Source organism: Lagopus leucura, unplaced genomic scaffold (genome assembly GCF_019238085.1).
Source record: "Lagopus leucura isolate 7727_CA_CO unplaced genomic scaffold, USGS_WTPT01 Super-Scaffold_100009, whole genome shotgun sequence".
Lineage (NCBI taxonomy): Eukaryota > Metazoa > Chordata > Aves > Galliformes > Phasianidae > Lagopus > Lagopus leucura.
In genome coordinates this window covers 23,317-29,850 of record NW_024962266.1, presented here as the reverse complement: position 1 = coordinate 29,850, position 6,534 = coordinate 23,317, and the positions used below count along the sequence as shown (strand labels likewise).

Genomic DNA, 6,534 nt, shown 5'->3' with positions numbered 1-6,534 from the left:
GGAACTACATGATCCTTGAGGTCCCTTCCAACCCGGGTGATTCTGTGATTCTGTGATTCTGTGATTAAGCTAATAAACTCTGATCACCTGCAAGAGGCTTTCTGAGAAATAGCAATTATAATATGGTGTTGCGTAACTAATTTTTCTGTGGTTGTTTTGTTCCTGATTTGCCTACAGTAGGCAGGACTTGGCACCTCAGTGAGTTTATAGTGCTTTAGGAAACATGCATTACATACTTTAATTACATAGACACGTTTTACATATGGACTTGTATTACTCACTTCCACCACTCTGTTTTCAGAGAAACTGGTGAGATCCAGAAGCTCACTAGATCTCTGTACTTTTTTGTTACAATAATGTCTGGATTCTCAGTTCCCATTTAGTTGTGATGGCAGTGCAGTGTTTGGGAAGCATGCAGCCAGCTGACTTGTTCTTCTCGATCTGGGTTTTGTCTCACGGTGGTCGTGTTTTTACCTTTGTATAATCAGTAGTCTTCATTAGGGAGGAAGTCTTGTGAAGGAAATGTTGGTCACTGTCAGTGAGTCGCTCTGCAGCTCTTGCAGCCCACCCAGCATGCCTTTTGCAGCTCAGCTTGTTGCCAAGGCGTTCAGAAAGAGCCGAGTTGGGTGCTAAGTCGTAAATGAAGCTGCATGTTTCAGTTGGGACCTTGTGCTGTATCTTGCTGTTGATAATAAATATTGAAAGCTTGGCCTAAGGCAGTACAAGACTGTACTGCTTCTCCTTTAGCGTGTTAAGGTTACAGACCACCAAGGGCAATATCAGAATGAAGCTTTGCTTTAGCAAGCTGTGGTGGTAGCCCCGCACGGCCTCCTGCACGATCCGCCTCCTGCCTTTCCTGTTGGCCATACCTGACTATTCCGTCATTTCGTTGGCTGCCGCCGCCGCCTGTTATAAGCATGCCCCGCCTCCGACCTTTCTTCCGGGAGAGCCCCGCCCGCCCCTTCGCCTCTGCGGAGCCAATTGGCTGCCCTGGCCGTTACTTAAGGCTTGGGCGGAGGGGCAATTAGGCGAATGAGGCTACGCGGGGTGTCTGCACCGCGCGTGCGCGGTCCGAGTGAGGTGAGTCGGGGTAACAGGCGTGCGGAGGCGTGGCGCCATTCGGCGCGACGGACAGCAGCTAGGGTGTGCGTCACGTGACCAGGGGAGCCGGCTGTACGGGGCTGAGGAGACACAGGTCCTCGCGGGGCTGGGCGGTGGGTCTGTCGCGTTATTGGGGCGCGGGAGTCACGCAGGGCCAGGAAGGGAATCCAAGGCGTCCTGCTGGAGCTGCGGGTGCAGGACGTGTTCTGGGGGCCCCGTGGGGCTGGGAAGGGGGTGAAGAAGGCACGGGGCCCGGGGGGTCACGGGCCTGTTTTGCGGGGTATTCCCCTGGGACTCGGGAGAAGGGGCAGCGGTCTCCGTGCCTGATGGGGCCGTTCTTCCCCCGAATTCCACCTCCTCCCTTTTGTTCCCCTCTCGCAGACCGTGGCCTCTCCTCTTTACCTCACGCTGGTGCGGGGCGAGGCCTCGGAGATGACTCAGAGCCGGAGCCGGGGGGGGGGGAGCGCGACCGGGATCCCCACAGCGGGGCTGAGGGTTCCAGGGGAGGCGTCGGAGACCGAGGAGGTGGAGGAGGATAGTGCGGCCCAAGTGCTGCTGCCAGGGGTGTCCCTGGGGGGCCCCTCACTGCTGCAGCAGTGGCTGGGGATGGACGAGGGGTGGCTGTGGGGCGCGATGGCTGAGGTGCTGGGACGTGGTTTCAGTGCAGCTGCGCGGCTGCTGGAAGGCCTGGGGGGGCCTCTGGGCTGAGCCCGAGCTGGGGCAGTTGCTACCACGCGCTGCCTGTGCCTGATGCGCCGTGACCTGCGCGCCGCGTCTGCCGCCGTGGCCACCATCACCGCTGCCACCTGCTGCCTGACATCCGCGGAGAGCTGTGAGAGGGGAACGCCAGCGGAGTGGTGTTGGCAGCCACAGGGAGCTCCTGGCGTCATCGTTGCAGTGTTGCTGTCACTGACCTCCAGCACTGTGTCCGATGGACTTGGGGGTTGTGGTTGTCGCTGATGGCGTTCTCGCTGTCGCTGCGTTTCAAGTGCTGTGTCCCCTTGAGCTGATTCTGCCATCGGCTGTGCCCCTGTGCTCAGTCTTAGGGGAGTGGTTTTGTGAAGGGCACAGTGGGATTGCTTTCATAAAGATTCTGGACCTCGGTTTCCTGCCCATATCCAAATTAGAATGAAAAACAGTATTAAGATTCATCTTTTGAGAAAGAACCTCTGAGCACTTGTAGCTGGCAGTGCTTTGATATTCTAGATAACTAGAATAAAGCTGGGTGATGCTGACTGATAGCATCAGTTGTGAGCATGCTCTACAGAAAGCTTCCTTTTGTGGGAGTGAGGAAACAAAATGTGTGGGGTTATTATGGGGTTACTGGAGTCTAGGATTCTAGAGTCTGAGGATTGTATGAGGATGCTACGAGGATACTAGCTCCTGTGAGTGCAAGTTCTGTTATTTCAGATCCTGTGATTGTTTCCCAGTTCTAGATTCTTTGATTCTGTGATGATTCTGGGCTTCAAATGTGTGGTGATTCTGATTCCTCACTAAAAGTAGAGACTCCCAGATTTGTAGCTATGCAATACAATTCATTTCCATATCCACCCCTTTGCATACCGTGTGGCATAGTTCTGAGTGCCTGATGCAAACCCAAGCAAAATCAATTTCTGTAGGTTATTAAAAAAAATAATAATGAAAATAAAATCTTTGCTGTTGTTTCTGCTCTCTGTTCCATTTATTTACATTCTGCCTTACTTCGTATGTAACAGATAATACCTTTTTTCCCTTTCATCCTTGATGGCTCCTGATGGTCCCTTGTTTCTCAATTATAATGGGCTCTCAGTGTCATGAGCCCATTTATATAAGAATTTGGGAGTGGCTTTCACTCCATGAATCTTGTAATAGTGTCCCTAGTTGCTATCATGCGGACTTCACCAATTTATAACAGATACAGCTACAATATATACTTCTAAGGGGGAAGCAGGAACGTATTTGTTGATGAGCATAGATATGCTGTAGTAGATATAACAGTGACTTAACAAGACTGGAGATGGCTGGATGCACTTTGTTATTTTCCACATAGAGGGCAAGGTTACACACACACCTAGAGGATGCTCTCCTGCTGTGTCATGAGGATCAGAGCCAAGCCCATTGCTGTGTGAACTCTTCAAACCACAGAGGTAAGGTTCCTCAGCACAGCTGGATCCACTCCTAGTCCTAGACGCATTCAGGAGTTTGTGTCTCGGGGATCCTATGTGCACAAAGATATAACATATAATCTGTATAACGGACTATTTGCATGTGAGGAGGGAATTTATAATCATGCAGATGTTCAGCCACTGTTCTGTGGCAAATGGTTGGACTGTGCAGCCATCCCTGAGGCAATCTACAGAAAGTATCTTGTCACCTCTGCCATGTTCCTCTGCAGTTGGGATAGTGGAAAATGCACTAGCTAAATCAATTACAGCACACCCACTTCTGGAATGTTTCTGAACTTCTTATCTTAAACCAATGGTTACCTGCTACAGCCGCTGTGAGAGGTGGGGTGTGCTTATTTAATTCCCTCCACGACCCATCACTTTTTGACAGGCCATATTGGATTGTTCCAAGCTGTAGTAGTTGACTTAAAACTCCTGCATCCAATAAATCATTAATTGTCCTGGATATCTCTTCATGCCCCCCCCCCCAGGGTCCTGTATTGTTTCATTGTCACTACTGCAGTTGCAGAAGGAATCTGCACAGCAGGCATTTTTACTTTTCCCACTAAAATTGTCGGACCACTAATGCAATTTATTCCAAATTGGTGCGGACTGCTGCGAAGATTCAAGGTGAGTCCTTTTGGAATACCTATCCCTATGATGTTTTCTGGGACAGGGACAATTGTGACAGGATACAGTTACTTCGAGAGGTTTCCTGTTTTCATTTCTATTTGTGTTTCACAGGTTGCATTTGTTTCCCTTCCAACCCTATTACTGGTTGTCCTTCAGATTTCTCGGGGTTCCCATATACTAAGGAGGCCTCTGCTCCGGGGTTGTTTGAGGCTCTGCAGTTGTTTTGGAAAAACTGTGAGGACCAGTTTTTCCAAAATATCTCCTCCCAGGGATACAAATTGGAGTATGGTTCCCAATCCTTCTCCCTCACAACAGCCAAACCACTCGCATCGGGTGCTCTGCAAATAGGTAAGACGTCCCATTGAGTGCAGTAGGTGGAATTGTTCCCTGGTCTTTTGCTTTAGAATTTGGCACCTTCCTGCTAGGGTTTATTTAACCTTCTGTGTTTATGTGTTCTCTGTAATTCAGGAAGTGGAAAACCATCAATCTTATCATGAGAAATCCTGTCTCTTAAGAAAGCTGTAAACAATTCTTTTGAAGAAATCCTGTTTTCACTGCCTTTCTGCTCTTCCCTCTTGTCCATTCTCCCCTGCCATCTCCTTCTTTCCCCTCCCCCATCGGCTCTGCTCCTCTTACCTGTATCCTTTCTTCAGTTCTGCCCTCTTTGTCCTCCCCTCTCATTCATCACACTTCTGTTCTTCTGTCTTACAATTTCCTTTCAACTTTGTGGTAGGCTGCCAGGAGATTCTGTCAGCGGCCTGGAGCAGGGACAGCACAGGGACAGGGGACGGAAGGGCACAGGAGAGGGACAGGCAGAGACAGGGACAAGATAGGGAAAAATCTAGGGTAGGGTCAAGAGTTGGCTTGGCAGATGCTGCTAGTGAGCTGTGTCTGCAGGGGCAGCACAAGTGCTGCTCTGCTCCTAGATTTGACAGAATGGAATGTAAGTTGGCACAGATGGCAGAGTTAACTGGGTTTGTCGTTTTCTGAAGATCTTCAATCAGTTCATGGAGTTGAAGCAATTCAAACATCTCCTTATTGCTCCTGAAAAAGATTTTGCATAAGAAAAGTTTGGTCACTGAAAATCACTGAGTTACAACAATATAGGAAAGACACTACAGAAAATGACTTACTGTATGAGGAAAAATTTGCATCACTTTGGGAGTTTTGTATAATTCTGTCTCCCAGCTGAAAGTTCTCAAGGGACAGAGAGAAAAATCTTGGCAGAAATAATCAGGTACTTTCACTTGAGTAAGTGCACCATATAATGAAAACCTAAGGAAAGGGTGGGAGGGGATTTCCCCAATGAAAAGTACGAATTCAGAAATGGGAGACATTCATAAAACCCAGAATGATACCAAGGCAAATGTAACAATGGCATGCTACAAAACCAGTGACAAAAAGAAAGAATTCACGTTCAGGAGTATTTCCAAGTCCAGTTAAAAAGATTCACGGCACTGGCTGTAAGATCGTCTTTATTAAAAGCAACAATTAAAAACAATCTGGATTTCTGGGCTAACTTTTCTTTTAGTTTACTTCCAGTGACAGCTGTGATTCAAACCAGGGTATTTCACAGGAAAACACTGCTTTCCCAGAGTTCAGATTTGTTCCTAAGAAAACCCAACAAATCCCAGAGCTCTGTAAATAATGAACTCTAAGGGAATGTATGGGAACTGCTGAGTCACAGCCTGAACCTCCGATTGATCACCTGAGGTGAGCCATGAGTCAGCCAGAGGAGCACAGGTGAAGGCAATTCACCTGTGCTGCCAGAAGGGGTGGAGCCAGGCTCCACCCCTCCTAGACCTATTTAAGAGCTGGCTACCAGAGGGGAAGGATCTCTTCTGGAGATCACCTCTCTTGGTGTTTTGTGGTGAGCCCAGCCGAAGGGTAAGCTCTTCCACTTATTGTCTTTTTGTTATCGTTGTCTACTTTGCCTAACTCTCTTGATTATATTGTGATTATAACATCTTGATATCTATTGATTATACACTTGGCGAGCCAGGCAGGCCGAATATACTAAAATTAACATCATGTCTTTTCTTTGGAATTTCTGTAAATGAGTCAAGGGGGAGAACAATACTCCTCTAGAGAAAATGATTCCAGGGTAGATCCCAGGATTTGAGCGATCGCCCTATTATGAGTTAGCTGCTATCATTTGTCTCGCTCCAATTTATAGGAGGGAGAGGAGGTTCTTTTATTATCTATATACCCGGTGTGAGATTAAGAAGCAACGGTTCAAATGTTGGTCCGACCAGTTTATTACAAATCTTAATTAGGGAAATGGGGAAGGGGAGGACGGACACTGTTATGAATTAGGGTGATGGGGGGAAGGGAAGGAGGGCGATAGAAAAGATAGAAAAGAAGAAGCAAGGAGTCATTATAGGCAGCAAGAGGGACATAGTCACCACCATGGATCCAGCGAGGTTCGTAGTTCAGTCTTTGATCTTCAGTAGCGGTGGGTCGTCAGGCATTGTTGTTCTGTTGACAACGACGACGGTGAGAAGGACGACGACGACGACCATGGCGATGATGGCCCCTTTTCAATGCTTTCAAAGTGGTCGAGTCAGCTGTCTTTGGAGTGACAGCTCAAATCCAAAGTGGTTGAGTCAGCTCTCCTTTGAGTGGCAGCTTCTGACTCTCGGGCCTCAGCAGGAAA

General features: G+C 48.3%; 1 long non-coding RNA gene across 1 annotated transcript; it reads left to right on the top strand.

The window, feature by feature from the left end:
- LOC122181355 lies at window positions 1–2,765 on the top strand. The gene is made up of 2 exons (XR_006179402.1): window positions 1–1,195; window positions 1,764–2,765. It is a non-coding gene; the product is annotated as an uncharacterized LOC122181355 (long non-coding RNA).
- The last annotated feature ends 3,769 nt before the right edge of the window (window positions 2,766–6,534 follow it).